Source organism: Rhipicephalus sanguineus, chromosome 8 (assembly GCF_013339695.2).
Source record: "Rhipicephalus sanguineus isolate Rsan-2018 chromosome 8, BIME_Rsan_1.4, whole genome shotgun sequence".
Lineage (NCBI taxonomy): Eukaryota > Metazoa > Arthropoda > Arachnida > Ixodida > Ixodidae > Rhipicephalus > Rhipicephalus sanguineus.
In genome coordinates this window covers 76,753,293-76,776,624 of record NC_051183.1, presented here as the reverse complement: position 1 = coordinate 76,776,624, position 23,332 = coordinate 76,753,293, and the positions used below count along the sequence as shown (strand labels likewise).

At 48.3% G+C, this 23,332-nt stretch overlaps 1 protein-coding gene and 1 pseudogene across 1 annotated transcript in view; one reads left to right on the top strand and one right to left on the bottom strand.

The window, feature by feature from the left end:
* Positions 1-7,322: 7,322 nt before the first annotated feature.
* Positions 7,323-8,273, bottom strand: LOC119402116 (uncharacterized; annotated as a pseudogene).
* Positions 8,274-15,902: 7,629 nt separating this feature from the next.
* Positions 15,903-23,332, top strand: part of LOC119402115 (SH3 and multiple ankyrin repeat domains protein 3) — a 209,979-nt gene continuing 202,549 nt past the window's right edge. Inside the window, exon 1 of the mRNA XM_037669228.2 lies at positions 15,903-16,008. The gene's annotated coding sequence lies outside the window, so the exon portion shown is untranslated. The remainder of the gene's footprint in view (positions 16,009-23,332) is intronic.

Genomic DNA, 23,332 nt, shown 5'->3' with positions numbered 1-23,332 from the left:
GGACCTACGACGAAACACGGCTCCAGGAGCGGACCAAATCCGATTTTCCACCCTTCGTAACTTGAGTGACGCGGATATCGACCACCTCACCCATATCTTTAATGAGTACTGGCGCGAAGGCACACTTCCCCAAGCGTGGCGACACGCTGACATTACACTTATCCCCAAACCGGGCAAACCTATAAAGGTTGAAAATCTACGGCCCATCTCTCTAACATCATGCATTGGCAAGCTAATGGAGCACGTGCTCTTGCGGCGCCTGCAACCTTTCCTGGAAGAACACTCTTTCTTCTCTAACACTCAATTCGGATATCGAGCTCATCTGTCAGCCCAAGATGTCCTTTTACAATTGCGGGAGGAGGTCTTGGGACCACCGTCGCGCGCCCAAACGAGAGCACTTGTCGCCTTAGATCTCAAAGGGGCGTTCGATGGTGTTGCACATGAACTTATCCTTCGCAATGCTGCAGAGTCTCATTGTGGGGCTCGTATGTACAACTATATCCGCGCATTTCTTCGAGATCGCACAGCTACCATCGGAATCGGGCCGCATCGATCAGGTACAATCCGCCTTGTAGGGCGTGGGACACCACAGGGCTCTGTTCTTTCCCCCACTCTATTCAATATCGCACTTGCAGGGCTCCCCCGGCTTCTCGATCAGATCCCCGATGTCGCTCACGCTATTTATGCGGACGACATCACTCTCTGGTGTACACGCGGTTGCGACGGTGCTATCCAGGAACGACTGCAGCAAGCGGTCGACACTGTCTCCGAGTATGCGAGAAAAGGGGGCTTAAGTTGTGCTCCGCAAAAATCGGAGCTCATAATCATTCGCTCCCGCAGTCCCTCACCTATGCCGCCAATCACTGTACACGTGGATGGTATACCCATACCACAGGTCAGCCGTGCTCGCATCCTCGGCCTACACGTCCAGGCGGATGGCAGGTCTAACTACACTGTTTCCCTTCTATCCCGACAAACTGACCAAATCCTGGCCATGATCCGACGGGTCTCTAACAGGCGCTCGGGTCTTCGAGAAGAGGACCTGCTGCGCTTGGTGGAGGCATGCATCATCAGCCGTCTTACATACCATCTTCCCTTTCAGCGGTTGACCCAGGCGCAACAACTTCGCGTTGAGGCCCTCATTCGTAAAGCGACGAAGCTGGCCCATGGCCTCCCGCACTATACTTCCACATACCGTCTCCTTAATTTAGGAACGCATAACACACTAGGAGAATTACTAGAGGCGCATTGGGTCAGTCACCGCCAGCGCCTCTTGCTCACACGTACTGGCCGCCACCTCCTCGCACGGTTGGGGTACTCTGTTCCACCACTTGAAACTGAAACCCGCCCAACGACCTTATCCCCCGCCCTACGCAAGGTACTGAATATTCATCCCTTGCCGCGTAATATGCACCCAGTGCATGACAAAGGACGGCGTAAAGCTCGTGTGCGATACCTTAACCGCATGCTCGAAAACATCCCAGAATCCCAGGCCTTATACACAGACACAGCGCGCACTCAAGAGGGCTATACCTCCGTAGTGCTGGATGGCACTGAATCCCTGAAGGACTCTGTTGCAATGCGCGGCACTAATGCCGCGTACGGAGAAATTCTCGGCGTTGCTCTCGCCATTCGACACGCCGTTCGTGTTCCAGGGGAGGTGTATATACTGACAGACTCGCAACAGGCATGTCGGGCGTTCCTATCAGGACATGGCATTCCGAGAGCGGCACAACAAATTCTCAAACAGATCCCGCAAAATTATTCAATCACACCTTCCCACATCCACTTAATGTGGACCCCTGGTCATGCCTCGCTGCCGGGCAATGAAAGCGCACATGCAGTTGCCCGCGATATTTCCCTCCGGGCGGCCCGGCGTGGTGAAACGACCAGTTCAGGGTGGGGGGATTACTTGCTGCATTACGGAGACATTCTCCGTCATTATAGAAGCATTCGCTGCACTCACCGTGCGCCACCACCATCCTTCTCGAGAGAGGAAGCAGTGGCACTACGTCAGTTGCAAACCGACACTTTTCCTAACCTTGTCTCCCTGAACAAATTCTGGCCACACTGTTATGCCGACAATTGTCCGGGCTGCGGCGGGTCACCCTCCATCTTCCACGTCACTATCGAGTGCACGGCAAACCTTTTCCCTCCTTTACCACCCCTCCTCTGCCCGCTACGCAAGAAAGAGCTGTGGGACGACGCCCTCCGCGACGGACCTCCCGGGGTCCTGCGAGCCATCATACAACGGGCTGAAGACGTCGCCGGAGTCGTCCTAGGGACCCCGGACTAGGGATTCCTCCCATGCCTTTTGTTCTACGTACATAATAAAGATGTTTCTCTCTCTCTCTCTCTCTCGTTGGAGAGTGCCTGTTGGTGCGGCCAGTCGGCATTACTGCCCAAAGAAAGGCTGAATCCAGCGTTTTCTAAAGCGTCTTCGCGTTTTGAGAAAGCGCATCGTCCATTGTTTTCGGGACGCCGGCCCAAGCGGGACGTTCAAACGAAAAAGTCCCTCTGAAGCTAACGTTTCTAAAAAAAAAAATGGGGTCAATTATTATGCAGTTGGAGAGAAGCAACGCATTTTCTTGTTTTTTAATCGCTGAATTGTTTTCATTGAATTCCTTCTTTATCTTCAATTTCGTTTGAACCCCGTCCAGCTTTCTTCTGATGTTTACGACTAGAGTTATTAACATGCTAACCTTGTCTATGACAATTCTGTGTAAGCGGGAAGGAAGTTCAGGGGAACCGGCACTCTGTCATGATATTTGAGCCATTATGACGGCCCCCTAAGCAACTATATAGCTCCTTCATGCGCAAGTTATGATGGACTGTGTGGAAATGTGTCAAACCTACACAAATATATTGTCACGTACTAGATACTGTAGTTCAAGAAAGAAAATGGGGTAACAAGTTGTTTTGCGCAAGTTTCATTATTTAATTGTTATTAGCATCGAAATAAGCATCTATTTAATCTGCAGTCAGTATTGTTCCATTTTTGTAAAAAAATAATCAGATCACAGGACCAAAAGGCACCCGCAATTTATTTTCTGTTGTGGTTTCGAACAAAGAACAGTTATGCTTTTGTTGACTTCTGGAAAGCGGCACGTCGAGCGACCAGTTGAACACAGTAGCGCCTTCACCGAAATGACCGGCTACAGTCAATCGCAGCTAATCGGGGTTTAAATTGAAGGCACACTGATTATGCGCAATGTATCTTGCTCTTTCTTGACCACTAGTCGAAGGAACTGGCAAGAACATGTTGCGTCCACATACGTGGACATTGCGACTAACGGGGTCATGATGGTCGTCTGAAAGTAACTATCACTATGAGCATGAACTGCAGGACCAACGCCTCTCTCAGCGATTTCCAGTCACGTAGAATCATGCCGATCGGTCCGGTGCTAGTTCCGGAAGAATTCCAATCAATCAATAAATCCATCAATCAAATAGTTAATTCATCGGTCACTCACTCAAATGATGAATGAGTCAACTAATGAACCCACTGTTCTCTCTCAGATATTCAGGTTCATCACACCATCCAAACCACTGCAATTCTCAACCGCGTTTTCCTTTCCTTGGCTACTCGTTCTGTTAACCAACTATATGCATTACGAGGCCTGCCTAACTCCACTTGTTAATCTAAACTGAGAAAATGTTTTAGTTGAGGAAATACATGACGACATAGTTGACTTGTGCTGAAGAGAAAGTTGACATCAGTCACCATATAGGCCTGTAGAAAAATACGCAATCTTCATCTAAACGATGCTGCAAAACGGTGTAATAGCATTTTCTGGTATGGTGCGTTGCAAGTTAAACCTTCGTGACCGCAACTTTACCTCTTCTTTGAAGTTGATTGATATTTGCACATGCTTTGAGCGTGAACGTCCGTAAGTAACTGTAAGCCTGCGACCCGAATACGAAACTCATTCTCGTGTCGCGAAAAATAAGAGAACCCGACGAACATATTAAAAACAATTTATGGCAAAAGAAAGTGTGTGATAGTGTGAAGAACAGTAATGCTTAATTAATTAATTAATTTCAACATGCTGCAGGCTTGAAGGGATATCGCAGGAGTGGAAGTAGCAAATACAAAAATTGCAAAACAAGACAAAATGTACTGAACATGAATATCAATGGTTAGTAACATACAAAACAAATTCAGCAAAAGGTGAAGGTCTAACATGACTGGGTAAAGCATTCTGTTCAATAGTGTGGCAAAAAAAATGTATTTATACGCATCAGTTCGGTGATGAAAAGAAGACATATTCATCTGATGATGATGATAATGATGTCTGGAGGATCTTGGTTTAGCGGGTGTGATGTAGTTGCTTAGTAAAACAAATCGTGGAGAGTGAACCAGAGCATAAAGAAACTTGAAAGATTCAACGTGACGACGAGAAGAGAGACTTGTAAGCTGAAGACTATGAAGATGGTAACATACTTCGAATTAGAGATGAGAACGTCTCTATCTTATATATGCATTTTTAAAGCTCCTCGTACTGCCAATACACTTCGCACATTTGCGTTCGTAAGGGCCTCTTTATCCTCAATCCGCACTGCCGCCCCGCAATGAACAAACAATCTGGACGCAGTGCCCGCCAGTGTGTGTGTGTGTGTGTGTGTGTGTGTGTGTGTGTGTGTGTGTGTGTGTGTGTGTGTGTGTGTGTGTGTGTGTGTGTGTGTGTGTGTGTGTGTGCGCGTGTTTCCTGTGCAACGGGAAACGGGCAGAAGACCAAGGAAAGCTCCGAGTCCTGGGACACTTCCTATGACGTCAGTAATATCTCTGCATGCGAGTGTGCATAGGAAACGCCGGACATTTTCTAGAAAAAAAAACAAAAAGAAAAAAAACAAAGAGGAGAGCTCTTGCCAACGCCATGAATTCGACAGGCCACGACACTTCGGTGGATTGACATCGGGACGCAACAACAGAAAAGAACATGAAAGGGAAGCATAGAGATTTCTCGCGGCCAGGGCTCAACGTCAATTCTTGTGATATCCTGGCACAGGGAAAAGAAGGAAACAAGGAAGTAACAGAAGAGGCTAAAAGGGCATGCAGACTTTCTTTCCATTCTTCCTACTCAGGCTCAACGTCACATCCTGTGACGTCATGACAAAGAAAAAAGAAGGAAACAAAAGAGTAACAGAAGAGGCTAAAAGGGTGTGCAGACTTTCTTTCCGTTCTTCCTGCCCAGGCTCAACGTCACATCCTGTGACGTCATTAGAAAGTAAAAAAAAAGAAAAAAAAAGCAACAGAACAGGTTAAAAGGGTGTGCAGACTTTCTTTCCATTGTTCCTGCCCAGGCTCAACATCACATTCTGTGACGCCATGACAAAGTAAGAGGAAGGAAACGAAGGAGTAATAGAAGAGGTTAAAATGGTATGCAGGCTTTCTATCCATTCTTCCTGCCTAGACTCAACGTCATATCCTGTGATGCCATGGCATGGAGAAAGAATAAGGGAGTTATAGAAAGGTTGAGAACAGAGTGCAGAGTTTTGTTTACTCTTCCTGTCGTGAATCAGTGTTACGTCTTGGGACGTCGCGACATAGTGAAAGGCAAACAATTGAGTAGCAGAAGGGGAGAGAAGGAAGCGCCTTCAATTTTCTTCTTCTTGCATGCACTGAACGTAACATCATGTGACATCACGACGACGGAAAAAGAGAGAAACAACGGATTCATATTTGACAACCTACATCACTAAGAAGACAAGGACAAAGATGATGTCACGATGAGCACTTATTCCCTTTCCTTTGTTCTTTGTTCTTCCTTTGTCTTTTTAGGGCAATCGCTTGTCGAATATCAACTACCACCAAGCGTGGAAAGTTTCCCTTCTGTTATAACAAACAAAGAAAAAGGCTTTGCTTTTTTTCTATCCCTCCTGCCCAGGTTCAACGTCCCATCCTGTGAAGTCATGTCACAGGAATAAGAGAACACGGAAACATAGAAGAAGCGAAAATGAGCGTAGGAGTATGAGACAGTAACAGAAAGAAAAGGAGGGAGATGTTGACCTCATAGGTGTCCGTACATGGGGGGGGGGCAGCCCCCCTCCCCCTAATCATGTGAGGGGGTGCGAATCAGCCCCATATCTTTACTCAGTCCGACCTTTCCCGTCCATCTTTCATGTAAAGGTTATAGAAAGGCACGTTTCTGGTTATATACTCTCGGGCAACTTTTCTTTGCAATGAAGGGAAGGCTACAGAGCCGAACCACGCGTGTGCTACCGCTGAAGAATATAGTCCCACAATTGTGTCCGTGTTTTCTGCGCGAGAATACAAAACAACATTACTTCATGTTCTGCGGGCCGCTGTATGAAAAGAGGGTCGGCGCGCACTAATGAGATTGTGGCGATGGGCGACCTCACAGACCGGCGAAGTCTGTGTTGAATATGTTCTTCAGCGGAAGGACTTGCGACAAGGAGATCGTCGATATAGGCAAAGACGAATGGCAAGCCTCGGGTGACGGAGTCGATGAAACGCTGGAACGATTGGCCAGCGTTCCGTAGGCCGAAGGGCATGCGGAGGAATTCAAAAAGACCGAAAGGTGTGGTGATGGCGGTCTTCGGGATGTCTTCTTCGGCGACTGGCAGTTGATGATAGGCGCGAACAAGATCGATCTTAGAAAAGATCGTCGCACCGTGCAGTGCTACCGTGAAGTCCTGGATATTCGGAAGCGGGTAGCGATCAGGAACTGTGATGTTGTTGAGCGCCCGGTAATCGCCACATGGACGCCAATCCCCAGACTTCTTCGGCACCATATGAAGCGGAGACGCCCAGTTGCTAGAAGAAGGTCGGATGATCCCGAGTGCGAGCATGTGCTCGAACTCCGCGCGGGCAACCTTGAGTTTCTCAGGGGACAAACGCCGAGGTCGAAAATAAACCGGAGGGCCGGAGGTGACGATGTGATGACAAACGTCGTGTTGGACCGGTTGCGTCCAGTCCGGCTGGCGCGTCAAAGTGGAAAACTCACGGAGGAGCTCGGCGAAAGGTTCTTCCAGCATAGAAGATATGGGCGCGATCGGCGATGTGGTTGTTGCAAGGGAGCCGGTAACGGTCAGGTGGGTAAGAGAGTCGATAAGACGACGGTGTTTCACGTCGACAAGGAGCCCATAGTGGTGCAGGAAATCAGCTCCGATGAGGGCGCGTCGGACATCTGCAACCAGGAAAATCCAGCGAAACGCTCGTCGGAGGCCAAGATTGAGCATGACGGAGCGTGATGCGTAGACTGGAATCCTGGTACCGTTGACAGCTTGCAAAAACGACACAGGTGTCGTTTTTCGGTCGGAGCGTTGAGCAGGAATAATGCTTACGTCTGCACCAGTGTCGACAAGGAAACGTTGTCCTGTGGCTCTGTCCGTGAGGTAGAAGAGGCGACTTGTATGCTGGGCCGGACCGCTGGTCGCCGTCAGAGGTCGGCCGGCCTGTTTCCCTGCCACGCACACGGACGGCGGCAGTGACGAGCGTCGTTTCCAAAACGGCGATGGTAGTAGCAGATGCCAGGCGTTGGTGACGCGTCACGGCTAGTGGGTGTGCGTCTCGGCTTGCTGGAACTTCGGTGGCGTGAACGGTGAGGTGACGCGCGGCGATGTTCTGCTGCAGAGACGATGCGTTCGAGACGCTCACACAGGGCGTCGAGCGGCGACTGGGCTGTCGAAAAAGACGGCAGAGTTCGCAGCGTGGTGGTACTCTCACCAGTCGACGGTGTCGTGGCTGCGATGGCTGGCGTGGCTACTTCCATCACCTTGTCAGCCAACGCAGCAAGTCCGGTGAGGTCCATGGTAGAAGCTGTTGCCAGAACCATCTGCACGTTAGCCGGCAGTCGTTGTAAAAACAGCTCGCGTAACAGCGCGTCGTCGACGGATCTCGCGTTGTCTCCGAGCAGCTGCTTCATTCGGCGAAGAAGTTGGCTGGGGCGTCGGTCGCCGAGTTCTTCAGTGGATAGAAGCTGCTGTATGCGAGCACGCTGTGAAACTGCCGTGCGCTGTAGCAGGGTCGTCTTGAGATCGTCGTAGGCGTTCGCAGACAGCGGGTTGCTCAACAGATCCGCTACTTCGTCAATGGCGGTGGGCGAGAGTGCCGCAACAGCATAGTGGAACTTCGTAGCTTAGGAGCGGATACCAGCAACTTGAAATTGTGATTCCGCCTGAAGAAACCACGCCGAAGGATGCTGGTCCCAGTACTGAGGAAGGCGGACAGCGATGGCTGAGCAGGAAGGCTCACCGCGTCGCTCGGGAAGGTTCTGGTCTCGAGAACTTGTACCGTCAGTCTGTTCCATGGTCGCTTCTGCCACGGAAACTTATGGCCACGATCACGTCCGGGTCACCAAACTGTGGCGATGGGCGACCTCACAGACCGGCGAAGTCTCGGTCTTGCCAGAGAGAGAGAGCGAGCCCGACACGACCGCCTTGACCAGAAGTATTTTAATCTCCTTTCTTTCGAACGCCAGCGCGCGCAGGCCCGTGGCAGCGGCACCTGCCTCGTGCAAGAGCGAGCGTCTCCGTCCTCTTCTTTGCGACGCCGCTGCTGCCGCTACAAGATATTTATATTCGTTTTACTTTGCGCAGTTTCATTTCGCGTTTTTACGCGTGTGAAAACGCCGCACCTTTTACGTGCACCTCACAGTCAAAATGGCGTCTTCATCTTCAGGTGAGCTCTCGTCCCCCTCCAGCTTTTCCGACGACTCGCCGAATGAGCTTGTGACGAGTTTGAGTAAGAAATGGCTTTCTAAGGCTGTAACGTCCGCTCGAATAATCAAACCGCCGTCACAGGAGATACGGAAGGTTCACAAACCAAAACTAAATTCGAAACGCGCGCCGAACCAGACTACTACGTGGAAGAACATGTGCCATATGGTTGGCCATATGCACCTTCAATTTCCTACCGCGCACTAGAAGACATGGAGCGGTGAAAAGAAAAATGTTAGGGAAGCGTGAGAGCACTATCCACGTGCTCATTTGAAGGAGCAGTGCGGGAGGTACTGGGTTCGATTACCAGCATACCGCCAGCCACAAACCGGTGCTTACAATGTGGAGAACGGTACCCCGACCTGGTGTTCAGTAGTATGGGTACTTATCTCGAGAAGGTGGCATCTCCTTTCAGATCTCTACTCTGTCTTTCATTTCCTTTTCTCCGCCCCCAACGATGCTGCGCCGTCCTCCTTATGGGTTGCAGAAATAAGCGTCTTTCGTATCCTCAAACTATCTTGAAGATGCCCGCCAAGCGTGCAAGCGGTCGCTTGTCGACATTAAGCACACTAGCAACGCCTCCGTTTTCTTAAAAGCTTACTGTCATGGCCTTCCGAAAACGATCTCCAATAGAACCGGTCTAATACTGTCCGGGAAAAAGTGTCGCTGCATGCGACAAGGAGCAGAAACGCGCATGACATGCTCATTGATTTCTTGGATGTCACAGGAGCCGCATGCATGGGTGTGCCAGCCATTCCGATGCGGAATGAGTAAGTCGTCACAAGTGAATCCATCCAGAGGCGGCATAATAACGTTGCATTAATAGCGTGTAGGCCTAACCTCGATTATTCGCGCCAGTGCTCAGCGTCTAATCGTATGACCTCACGGCAAAGGGAAAGAAGGTAGCAAGGGGGCAAAACAGAATTCGCGATAAAGGAGTAAAGGCTTTCCTCGCATTCTCCCTCCCTGGGCTCTAAGTCACATCGCGTGACGTCACGGCGCATAGGGAAAATGAGGGACCGAAAGGGTATAACAAGAAGCCCAGTAGCACTGCTTGTGTGCATGTCGCTGCTGCTTGCTCGCCACAGCTCGCTCCGCTGGCTTTGGAGCGGCGTGCAGACGTATTAGGCAGCGGGGGGATTTGCAACGCCCAATCGGATTAAGACCCGTGCGCCCTGTCGCCTGTAGATGGCGCAGCGGAGCGCACGACGATGCCATAGAAGAAGTGGCAGCATAAATAGAAAGGGGAGATCTTCGCGGAATGCGCTTCCCCGTCGGTTCAATCGGCTTTGCATATTACGGAGAGACGCAGTGCAGAGCTGCCATCCGTCCTGCCTTTATATCTTTTACGTACGGTTCACTGGCTGCGTTAACGACAACGTCGCGCTAAGCTTTCGCTTAGCGCGGCTTGATTCCATCTTGAGGAGTGGGAGTCAGGGTGGGTGGTGCATGGCGTCACCTTATTTCAATCGTCTGAGCGGAATAATACTTCGGGCTTAAATGAGCAATCTGGCGTTGACGTCCTTTATAATGGAAGCATTGAATCGCGCACTCAGTGGACTGTGCAGACGCTTTAGGATTGTCGCCAAAACTAGATATCTTCGAGCTCTTGTCGGTGCCTAACGCTAATGGGACGAGGCAAACATGCAGGATGCTACAGGATGCTACAGGTGCACGAACTCCAAAATTAAACGTACACTGGAGCACCGACTTCCTCAGCGGTATCACATATATAGCGGTGACGATCGAATTGAAGTGTCGCAGCGTGCTACCAATTCCTTTGTTTCACCAATTCATGAAGCACCTGGTGTGTCGCGTGTACCTCCGAGATACGCAATCGAAAATGATTCACTTCAAATAGCAAGTTGTATACTAATTTTCTGTACTGATTTGTGTAACCCTGCCTATAGAAGTTCGTGTGTATCGCATATGCTATCACACTTGCGAAAAATGTTGATAAAGATGAAACTATGTGAACCGAACCCTTGGAGGCAATTAAAGTTTTTTAGAGCAATAGTTCTACTACCCCAGGTTCACAAATCCAGAAAACGCCTGGTTCCTCAAATCATAACTTCAAGATCAGCCAAAGTCACGGCAGCGTCTCTGAGCTGCGTCAGCGTCGCAGAAAATTGTTCACACATGGCCCACAAGATGGCGCAAACGACATTTCTGCGGCGTATCAGCGCGCTGATCACGTGCTTCGTTCCACGCGCCTCGCGTGTCGTCTCAACGCCGGCCAAAGAGTTTCAGCTAAACGCTAGTCGCGCTCAAGAGAATGCGCTCTCGCATGCGTGCACGCACGCAAGAACAACGTGCAGCGGCGCTTAATGAAAACCGACAGCTGCGCGTGAGACATGCTGCATCTCAATGCAGGAGGCTTGGAGACAGGATCCAGGCCCGTAGCCAGGAATTTTTTTCAGGGGTGGGGGGGGGGGGGGCACGTGCTTAATACCGTCACTATTCGAGAAGAACACATAATTTTATTATTCATTTACGGTAAAACCCTCCAGCAAAATTTCGAGGGGGGGGGGGGCTAGGGCACCCCCCCCCCTCTGGCTACGGGCTTGAAAGGATCCCTCAGTTCGGGAGCACAAAGCGGAAGCACATAGCCACTAAAGTTGCCAGTCTTACTTAGTACAATATTCTCGTTGTTTCTATTGCATTAATGGCTTTTTAGTGCCGTCACAATTAATTAACTAATTAATTTAAAAAGCCAGGCCTCGTAAGAGGCATTGGGTAAGGGGGGCATCGCAATAAGAGATGATCATACATAATGGATACGTAACATGCATACAGGAAGGAATGGCACAATGCATACACATTTCATGTAGAAATTAGAAGTTTGCACAACAATAAAGAACAAAATAGTAGTTCAACGTCTTATACCTAAAAATTCTAGAATAAAATAGTTATTGAACCCATAAACAAGAATATTACATCAGGATTACATAGAAATATATTGGAGCGGTGACGTGCCAGTAAGAGAAAAAACAAAAGATATAGTTCGTACAATAATAGACAGAAACGTAAGAATGCAATAATAAGTAAAAAAAATTACAAGTCCATGAACAAGATGACTAAAAAAACACGTATTTACGCACAGCGCAAAGGAAGTAACAAGGCATTATAGAAGAAGAAGCGACAAAACACCAGTGGGTGTATTGTATATAGTGTCTTGTTATTTCCTTCGCGCTCTGCGTAAAGATGCTGTTGTACCGACTCACCCAACTAGCTATTGTGCTTAAGAAAACACATGCCTTTAAGCATTTGATGGTTTCTTGTTGAGTGAGGTTAATATACCGAAGAAAAATGAAAGAATTCAGAAAATTCGGAAGAATGGTTCCGGCGGCGAGTACTTCCTCGTCATTTTCTTCCCGGTTCCTTTTCTGACCTCAACGCGAAATTTTTCGCGCGTTTTGTCTATATTAGTTCTTCATTTTCCTGCTTAGTCGTTTCTTGTCGAGGCAGAACAAGGAGAAAGGAATTGCAGAGGAGCAAATGGGCACAAATCGATGAGGACGGAGGCAGGATAGAAAAGCGGGAAGGAAGGAGGACTGGTCGTGGATATCTTTTTTAAGTTCTTGTCAGGATTTTGTTTTATTTTACTCCGTTTCCACGGGTGCACTTCGTATTTCCGACTCTCCAATTCGTTTGCGAACTCTCGCCCGCTCGCGCATTCGCTCCCGCGAGGACGCGTCTTCCCGAGAACGCAGGCATAAGAAAAGGCGACTTGCTTGCTTTCCAGGAAGCTCATTAGTGCGGAGCAGATATTTCTACCCCTCGCAGCTGCCTTTTGTTTCGCTGCTTTTATTTCTTCCTTTCTGCCCTATCTATCTATCTATCTATCTATCTATCTATCTATCTATCTATCTATCTATCTATCTATCTATCTATCTATCTATCTATCTATCTATCTATCTATCTATCTATCTATCTATCTATCTATCTATCTATCTATCTATCTATCTATCTATCTATCTATCTATCTATCTATCTATCTATCTATCTATCTATCTATCTAATCTATCTATCTATCTATCTATCTATCTATCTATCTATCTATCTATCTATCTATCTATCTATCTATCTATCTATCTATCTATCTATCTATCTATCTATCTATCTATCTATCTATCTATCTATCTATGCAATGTGAATTCATGTTCAAGAAAGAGGGAACTTAAGCGGTAATTCCAGTCGCTGCCATTCACAGTTTAATGGCCTATGTGTTCACTTTTTGACCACATTCATACTGTTTTTATTTATTAATATCCTCGTATGTGTGGGGGGGGGGGGGGGGGGGCAAAATCGTTCGGCTTTCGTAACCCGCCGACATAAGGCATCATCAGTTGCTTTTTGTTTCATTGGCGCGCAAGCGCGTGCTACGGTTTGTTGAATATTCATCGGGGCTTAAGCGAAACCAGCAACAACTTGCGTGCGTTATGCCTCTTGGTTGCTTGGGATGTTACTTTATTTATTGCGCATCACTGTTAGGTGCTAGAAAGTAATTACGCTCTAACGTAATTAGCGCACGCACCTTCCCTTGAGCGTGTAGCTTGTTACATATTAATCTATCTATCTCTCTCTTGCGTGAAAGCTGATATGTTTATTTGCTTTGTTTATTTTTCGACGCTCGCGCCTTTGCAGCGCTTTGTTCACTTGCAGCCACATTTCCACTATTAAGGGCTGTCGTTCTGCATTAAGTACCGAGAATGTGGGACAATATGGAATATTTAAAGCCCGGTACCTTCTGTTTACAAAGCAAGTATTTAGAACGACTTCGCGTGGCATTAATTAGCATTCTAACAGGAGATATGCTTTTCAGTACTTCATAAGGTCAGCATAAACGAAAAGGGTGCTGCACGTGTAATCATAATAATAATAATAATAATAATAATAATAATAATAATAATAATAATAATAATAATAATAATAATAATAATAATGGAGGAAGATTGTTAGAGGACGAGTAGAAAAGAAACGATATTTGTGCTGACGAAATCTCACAAACAGAGCAATTTTTCGTTCTCATGTAGCTCACTTAGAACTCACTAAGCTTAGGAAGAATGTATTCAATGTAATATAACATCGAAAAGTTCATTCTTTTTCGTTAAGCCTAACGTATTTCAGGCAATTTGTCGGATTTGCTCTGAGATTTCGATATGTTCCCATGATTCTCACCTGGCACTCACGAAGGTTGCATGCATGCTTTCTTTTTGTAGCGTTAGCTACACTTGCCTAGCCGGAGCCGATTTCGCGTGGATCCTCATGAGCCGTGCTGCGCATGCGCAAGGGTCAGTGATGTCACACAGCTGGCTCACCGCTCTCCGCGCTCTCCGCCGCCACGCGCTCTCCGCCACCGCGATCTCACGCGCTCTCCGCCACCGCCGCGCGCGACTCGCCGCTGCTGGTCTGCGCATTCGAGAGGAGTGACGTCGTAGCCATGGTAGACACGCTGGCGCCAGCGCGCGCGCAGCTATTCGCCTTCGCTGTGCAGTCGCCGTCTGACAATGCGCTGGTGTCGCTTGATAGCGCCTCTGACTGGCGTTTGCAGGTGGGTAACGCCATGGAGAAGGAGAGCGCAAATGCTGCTCGACGGCGCAGAAGAGGCGAGAAGCTTATCTCATCGGATCCCGAAGTAGTGGCCTGGCAATTAGCGGTTCAGAGTACGAAGAATGAACAGAAGAAGGCTAATAATCTTAGACAATCAGGAAAGCTGAGAATAATCAGCTGAACCTTTGCTAACGCTACGTATATGCTGGCATAGCCGAGCTAAGCCACTGCAAATGTTTTTTGCCCTTTAATGTTTGGGCGTTGACGCTATGACTGAGCTCCAATATTACACTTACATATTAGTATAATTTTTAGATGTTCCTTAGGTTTATTGAACAAGCATAGGTATTTATGCTACCTGGCTCGATGCAAGTGGTACATCGGAAGCGCTGCGCATGTCATTGTCAATGTTATTATTATTATTTATTATGATTATTATTGCTGCAGTTGTTATCACGTTTAATGCAATACTTACACGGGATCGACAAACGACTGTAGAAACCCGGGACGTGTTTTACGGTTTTTCCTCCCCGCCACCAGGGGACGTGGCGCTATCACAATCACATAGGAGCCTGCCTATCTCTTGCATTTAGGCTTTCTATTCGCTACGTTCCAGAAGACGGTTGCAAAGCCTATGGCGCACGTAAACCTGAGAGTGGTAGAGATAAGCAAGAAATCTTCGAATACTAATAAAAATAAGCAAGTAATAGATACTGGGACAGAGGAAATCCGAAACAACAGCAGGAAGTGGAAGATGGAATGAGGCTTGCGATGGCAAAATCCGTAATCCGGTGGGTGCCCGAGCCGACGTTTCGACAAGTGGACTTGTCTTCTTCAAGGCTGGAACTGAAATCAGTTCCAGCCTTAAAGGAGACAAGTCCACTTGTCGAAACGTCGGCGCGAGCACCCACCCCCTGTTTACGGATGTTTTCATACTTTGACAGAGTCACTCCTAGCGTGGGTATAGTGTTTACGTGATAGAGAGGTTACGCAGAGTGATATTCCTTACGAAAGGCTAGAGCGATTGCGTTGCGCTAATCTTGAGTTCTCGCTGTTCGCGATATGCTTTCTCTTGAGATAGAAGTGACCCTCACGTTTGATTCTTAAGAGTATATCATGGCAGGATAATGTGGTAGATTAACACAAGATCCCTTACAAAAGCTATTAACGCAGCCACGTTCGTTTCCTCTGAGTTTTTTGTTAGTTTTGTTTCCAGCGACGTAAGCTCTGTCGAGTTCGTTCGTATGACTTTTGGAAGGGTATAGGGATGAATACCCTTCATAAGAGTCGCACTCGTCCTTTGCACGCTTGCCTTTGACAGGTGTTGGTGCATGAGGTCACTGAAAGAGTTCCCCTTGTCACATGTAAGAGGGTTATCCGGCGTCATGGCTTTGTGAAAACACGTTCATGGCATTCAACTGAATCTCACAGACATGCTAACCGGGGAAACAGAGGCTAAACGGAAACGCAACGTGATTCTTACGGCGATGTTTGTTAGTGTGCAGGAAGCGAGCATGCCGGGGATTATTGTTAGAGAAGCGAAGTAGGGCTCATTAAGGAATTGTGCCGACTGAATGGGATCGTGCTGGACGTCAGCTTTCATTCTAGACAACTTTGCATAATATAGCATTAACGTCGCTTAACCAATGCCTAACTGCACTCTTTCCGCAGGGTCTTCACCAGTAGGCGAGTGCAACACTGAGCTCCAGTGGTGGCGTGACCGACGGAGCAGGTGCGCCATCTGCCCGGACATGACTCCGAGATGGCGTGACGGTGAGTGTGTGCCCGTTCTTTCGCTCGGCGTTCCCTACAGCAGCGCCACCTCCAGAACGGTCGACATTGTGCTGACGCCTTTCTGGCACAGTGTGATCTGATCGAAAGGACGTTACCTGCTGTCGGTAGGCAACAGGGTCAAAGAAAGATAATGAAGAAGGGCTTCTGACATCGCTCCTTGGACCTCAGCCTCAACCTGCAGCAACTTCATCAACCTCAGCCTGCAGGAGAGATGCTCTTGCAAACCTCCTCTTTCTCCAGTCGCTATCAAAAACGCCGTACCTGACATTCAGTAGCACCTGAACTAAAAGTTCACAGAGACCAACATAAACTTAATGAGAGCAGCATTCTGGGCCAGTTGGTCATCCATTATTTGCGTTGCGTGCGTCTTCTTCTCTTAGGTACTCGTCTTTTTTGTTGCGCAGTCATTCTGTAGATCACATGATACTACCATATTTACCGCATTTTCGTTGTTTTTGTCCTTTGTCTTGCTTGTTTTGTGAATCAAATAACGGATCGAAAGTGCGTGGATGTCAAAAGTACCTGGGGATGTCCTTCGTTATCGCCCAGCGCAACGCCTTACTAAATTCACGGGAGTTGCGCTTCGCTGGCTTATCTAATAATTACACCATTTCCCTCTAAATGGGACCATGAGGCGATGCGAAGTTGCAGAACTTGCACGATCGCGTTCCGTTGGCGTTCGTTGCGCATGCTACCGACCTCGCGTCGTGCAACGCGAAGAGGAACGCTACGCGCGTCTTGTCTTCCCTCTAGCCTGGCCGTTAATTCTCACAGGGCGAGAGGGGAACGCGGTCGACAGGCGTGCGAGAGGGGGGCAGCGTAGGAGAGGAAAGATAGAGGGGGAGGGGACGCGCATGCGCTGGCGCTCATCGCGGCGTTGCGCAGGAGAGAATTTCGGCATGTCTAGCCCGCGTTTCAGAGGAAGAGTGAAGAGGCGGAGAGGAGAGGGGAAGTGGAGAGGGGAAGGGTAGAGGAGGAAGGGGAGGTTGAGTGGAGAGGGGAAAGGGGAGAGGACCAATTATGTCATTCGCTTTTGCCTCTATTCAGCTTATCAGCAATACAGATATGTAAACATTGTCAATTCATTGTGGAACCTATAGAAATGTAAAAACATTGATTGCCAATTTACTGTGGAACCAAAATATGTGTGCAACCCATTGCATGTAACCATGTGGAGCACAACAAAATTTCTTTTTCGTGGGCAGGGGCACCTTCATGAGCCTGTAGGCCAATTTTTGTGAGGCCCTGCTCGTTTGTTCGGGGCCTAAGAATTCAATGTAAAGGAAAATGCTGTGGCACGCCGACCTTCATAATATGTAAAATGGTGTCGTACGTATATATGGTGTCATACGTATGTTACGTTCAGACGCAGTCAACTGAAGCGTTGAAAGGCAGTGCTAGGTGTTTTACCTGCTGTTATGCCGCCGCAATCAGTGTTTTTAGGTGCGTAGCCCGGCTTGTAGACCCTCCGGGAATCTTATGTGGTGTGATCACGCTCAAATTCAAGGGGTCATTACAGGCCTAAAACTAGCAATGCGCAAATCCTGGTTAAAATAAGCGAAAAAGGTCTAAAATAATATAATTAACGGAAATAACCAAGAAGTAGTCGCAATAATGAACTTAAAAACGCTTCGGAAACAAGCGGCTTACACCCGCGCCGCGCAAGAGCCACCGTCTCGCCAATCACGCGATTGCTCCTCCCATCGGCGCTTCTCCGGCGCTTTCATCACTACATCTGAAGGGGGAAAGGACCTGACGGAACTTGCTGCAGAAGACACGCATCTAAACTGCTGTAACAAGCAGGTAGTCGATAAAGCCAAGCAAAAAGTAGCGCGCATATCGCACACCGAGTTTGTGAATCTCCCTAACAAGATTCTACTCGGTGCCGGGGATATCCTACATGCTTACCTCAGACATTGACGTCATCGACGTTTTGGTAAACAGAGCAGTGGGAACTCACGAACGGGAATCGCCGGCTGCCCGTGCTGCGCACTTCCTCAGGTTTCACAATAGGGGAACTACATCAATCGCTACACAAGAACGACGTTAGCTCTGGATTTGAATGATATGAAGCTCTACATTTTTTACGGAGCAAAGCAGCCGCATGGTCAGCCGCAATACTTCGTCATCGACAGCTTGTTTCATGTCCATGCACTGTTAGGACAAAGGCTCCTACGAACTCTCTGTAATTACTCATGTCTTGGATTACCTCATTGTTCCCAGCTTTAGGAGCACTTAGACTATACTTCGAGCATTTCACGAACCCTGCAAATTAACGTTTAACACACTGATGTCTCATTTGTCGTGTTTCATCTATTTTCGCCCCCAGAGTAAATAGCATGTTGGAGTCATACCGGATTGAAGACTGCAATTAAGTATACGGGTGGGGAGGGGGATAAGAGCGATAGACTCCGCATATACATTTCAAACCATTCAATATATCTCGTGCGCCTCTGCGAACACTCCGCGCACAAAGTGAATGTCATGTTGCAGTCATGTATCGGACTGAATACTTCAATTAGCTCTTCCCGGGAGGGGAAAAGGGAGGGATCTAAGAGCGGTAGGCTGCATATATCTCTCAAACCGTTAGATATATCTCTCGTGCCTCTGCGAACACTCCGCATGCCTAACCCCAGAGCCAGCCTTTCACGCAAGCCGACCCAGATTGCATCCGGCGTCTCGCCCTCACGGGCACCCTCTCCTCGGGCGCGCAATCATTGCCTCCTGAAAGCCACGGAGCGTGCGCGGTGATGGCGAAATGGAATATCGATGCAGCATTACAGTGGCGGCAGTGAGCGCCGCCGAGCGGGCGGTGGCGGTGGCTCTTAATTGACCCAGAATGCAGTGGAAGGGAAAAGGTCGAGCCGGCACCGTAAGCCACGACTGTGCTTCAGCGGCTTTGGACGGGCGATGCCACGCACAAAGTGCAGTGTCCGTCCCGTGCTACTAATCACCAAGGCCACGCTTGTTCGTGGCTTAGCCCTTTCTCTCTGTTGTTTCACCTACCCGCCCCTAGAGGCGCAGCGGTGGCCGTGTGCCTCTGTTGTTTGTAGGGGTGTACGAATATTCGAAAAGTTCGAATAACGAATCGAATAGTGCATATTAAAAATACCGAATATTTTTGGAATAATAAACATCGATGAAAAAAACCTCAAAGGAACGAAATGTTGGAACAGAGAAAGGTAATGTTGCTTGTTTTAATTATCGAATTATCAAGATGCATGCAGTACAAGATCTTGCGGGGCTATCGACGATATATTGATTACAGGATGAAGGCGTTTTTGCTTAAAACTCCGGTGTCGCGGAAGCGACATAGTCATCGGTCCACAAGCTTCATCATGACATTCATGGTCATGTTAGCTCATGAATATTGTTTATTATTTATATATCAGTTTATTTAAAAGCTGATGACAATTTGCCACCTTGAATACCGTAGTCACTGCTGTAGTTTTTTAACCGGCAGTTAGAAAAGATTTCTAAGGCTCTAGTTGCTGCCTCCCTAGCTTGCCTCAGTTTACGTAATTTTGGCAATCTTTGTCGGTAAAAAGCAATGGTATATTCCTTTGTTAAAGCTTGTGAGTTCGTTTCATACAAAATGTTGTGGATTTCTTGGAATGTTTCGAAAATGGTTACATACGTACCATTCTAGGGCTGCTTTAAAGATGGCTGTCTCACTATTGGAAAACTATTCGAATAGTATTCGATTCGTATTCGTATTAGATTCGGAGTCACGGCTATGCGATACGTATTCGATTAGGTTAAACAATTCTCCATTCGCACACCCCTAGTTGCTTGCTCTGTTAGCTCTGTTTGAAGCCAGCACGCGAATATTGCGGACTAAGACGTACCGAGCTAAATACGAAGGGTTAGTCACACTATGCGGTACGTGTGGAGAGGAGGAAGAAACGGCTGAACACCTGATACTTTTCTGTAAAGGGATTCACTCTACAATCCAAGGCAATGGGACTGATTTTTCAAAGCACTGAAAAATCAGTCCCATTGAAGTTGTGAAGGCAAAATAAACTTTGAGCAGGTAAAAATAACCAGGAGGAGGTTATCCGATTGGTGGCTAACACCAAGGCAGCAGCGATATTTAGTCTTTCACTAGAGTTAGTACTTCATCATGAGGTACGGCTAGGTGGCATGAGCCGCGCCGCCCGATCAGAACGGTACTTCCCCACCCATCCATTCCTCCATCCAACCTAAGAATTTGTGTACCTATGCTATGCCCACTGGCGTGTCCTGTCAACTGTGGTAGTGATGTGGCGAGGGGAGAGGTGAAGATTCTCGAAGCTTGCAGTCCGTAAAAGGCGTGTACGCTACATTTGCGTCCGTGTTGCCTCCATTAAGGTATGGCTTTAAGAGGAGGAGGAGGATTATGTTGCATTTGCGTGATACTCGGCCTGCATGCCGTGTGTGGACGCGGTAGCACCTCGGGGAAGAAGGCTGAGCGTGTGGTTTTGGTGGCGTCCGTTCTCAACTGCGATGCTCAGTGGGTCGTAAAGGTTGCGCTTGCGTTCGCACGATGTGCGTTGGATCGTGATTCGGTGGCGAGTGGCACGATCACGCCTCTTAGCGCCGAACGTGCGGCTGACGTAAAAAAAACACCAATAATCGTGTACAATCATGGTCTTATGTTGTGTATGCATATAGATAAACACGCTTCCTCGCGCTGTCCGTGGGACAGTTAGCGGCACTACTGTAACAAACATTCACTTGACTGGTGATTACCCTGTTTACGTGAACGGTGTTTTTTAGGAGCTTGCTCCTTATCCTCGAGGCTTGTCCATCGCCGTAGTAGCCGCCAGTTATCAGTGCTCCCGCTAGCATGGCTCAGCGCACGCTCGAGCGAAAGAGAAGTCTTCTTCCTTTCGTTCTTCGAGCGCCTTGATGATGATATTAACGCAGGCAAAACCACATATAGCATAGCCAACTGTAGCATGCGCACGCTCGCGCGAAAGAGAAGTTTTTTTCCTCTTGTTCTTCGAGCGCCTTGATGATGATATTAACGCAGGCAAAACCACATATAGCATAGCCAACTGTAGCATGCATCGCTCGCTCCACTCCGGCGCGTGCTCTAGTTTGATAGGAGACCGCTAGAGGGCCACAACTGCATGCTTCCTCTCTCTTTCGACAGTCGTCAGTCAGTGCGCATCGATACTAATAACATGAACGAAGAAGACAAGGCGGCGGAGAGGAGGGCTTGCAAGGCAGCAGCAGCGCGGGCTCGCCGCCCAGACCCTGCGGTGAGAGCTCGTGAGGCTGAAGAGAGACGTCAGCGTCGTGCGGACCCCGAGATACAAGCCCGCGAAGCCGAAGCAGCGCGGAAGCGGCGGCAAGAGGAAGGTACGGGCGCGGGATGCAGCGGCCAAGCGCCGAAAGCGGTCCCTACCTGAAGTTGGTGGCGCCGACGCGCGCTGCAAGCGCGATTTCCTCGACCATACGTTCGGCCACAGCTGCAAGGTCTGCGACCGCTTGTGGTTCGACAACAACCTGACCATAATCGCTACTACAACAATGTGTCACGTCTTTATATGGCAGTAGAGGAATTGTACGGAGCATTCACGGTTTACCCGATTATCTCCGAGCAAGCTCCTCTAACATCATTCACTTCGTGGATATGGTGGGGATGTTTTTTTTGGGGGGGGGGGAGTTAAGGGCAGTCTGTGTAGTCAAGAGTTCGACAAAGGTTCATCTGGCCAGGTAACATGATGAGTATGAAGATGCGGTCACTGACAAAGTCAAGGTGAAAACACAGAGACGTTTCGGGACCCGTACGAGTTCCTTGATCACACCCTAGAATGTGATTAAGAACCCTTTCGGGTCCCAAAACGTCTCTTTGTTTTCACTTTGACTTGGTCAGGGACCGCATCTTCATCCTAATTAGGGCAGTCTAGTAATGCATCTGGTTTTGTATTACTTCGTGTGCGTCCATGTTCTTTCATTTCTGGAAAGGCAATGCATGGAAAGGCAAAATGAGTTTCGCAAGGCTGTATTGGTCCGGTTCGCTGCTCTACACTAAGTGAGCTTGCCCAATGTTTCGAGAGAAGAGCCTGTCTTCTTAGGGAAATCGCCTACTGCTACTGTAGTCCGCTTGGCAGCCCTTCTCCGGTCCGCATATTGTTTGCTGCTCTGCTGTTGTTTCTTGATCCTCTTGCGCATTTGCGAGATCTGCTTAGCTGGATCTTTGTTAAAGACCAGTGCTGAGAAGCCGACCACGTCCAGCCTTGTTCGGGGCATTCTGCCATGCAATAACACTGCTGGAGCAACACCGCGGTCGTGACATGTGGTGTGCACCTACATACACCAAGGTACTCCGTGACAGCTTGGCGAAATCGTCGTCGCTCCAGAAGACACACCAGAAGGTACTTCTTCAGTGAGCGATGAAAGCTCTCTATGTGGCCATTGACCTATGGGCAATGGACTGAAGAGTGTGACAGACGGATGGCCCTCTCTTGAAGAAACTTGACTTGAAGAACAAGTGTTCCTGTCGAGACCTTGGCTGATCCAGCATTTGCCCGGTGTGTGGCGGGGACGTGTACTGTGTAGGTTTCACTTCTCAGAACACTCGGCCTGTTACAGGCCTACATAAGCACTAGAAGGCATGCGTGCCTATCATACCCTGTTAGGTGAAAGAGAACGGGTGGTTGAATGAATGTAAGCTAATGAGGTGAAAATGCTACTTCAGCATCACTTGAAGAAAGCACGGCTCGACGTCTGTGCGGATGGCTAGGGTGCATAAAAACACTCATGCATTATGCATTCTCCCTTACGCATTTCGCCTAAGACAACTCGAAGGCGAAATCCATCTTCTTTTCCTCCTCATTCGGATGTATTCATCCTCCCATCCCCCTCAGAAATTTCTTGCATTAGAAAGTTTTCTGCACCTAACGTGGTTTCGCACTGTATCCAGGATCGTAGTTATTGCAAACTTTCTGCACCTCACCTGGTTTTGCATTGCATTTGGGATCGGCCCACCTTTGACCTGTTGACGGTTTCACGTGATGACATCCTCATGTGACGTCATAGTGACGTAATGATGAAAAGTTTTGGTAATCTGTGGCGTAATGATGACATCACATGGTGACGTCAACTCGTGATGATGATTTCTTGCATCATTCGTGTCGACGCCGACAACGGTCAGTTTTGGCGTTTGATAAGGCATCTAACGGTAGAGGTAAAGAAGACGAGCAAGGGTAAATTGCTTCCTTGTTCCAGGAATCGGTAAGGGGCAGCGTATCCGTATATTTACGTATATCCGTATAATTACGTAACAATTTACGGATCCTGAATTACATTCTAC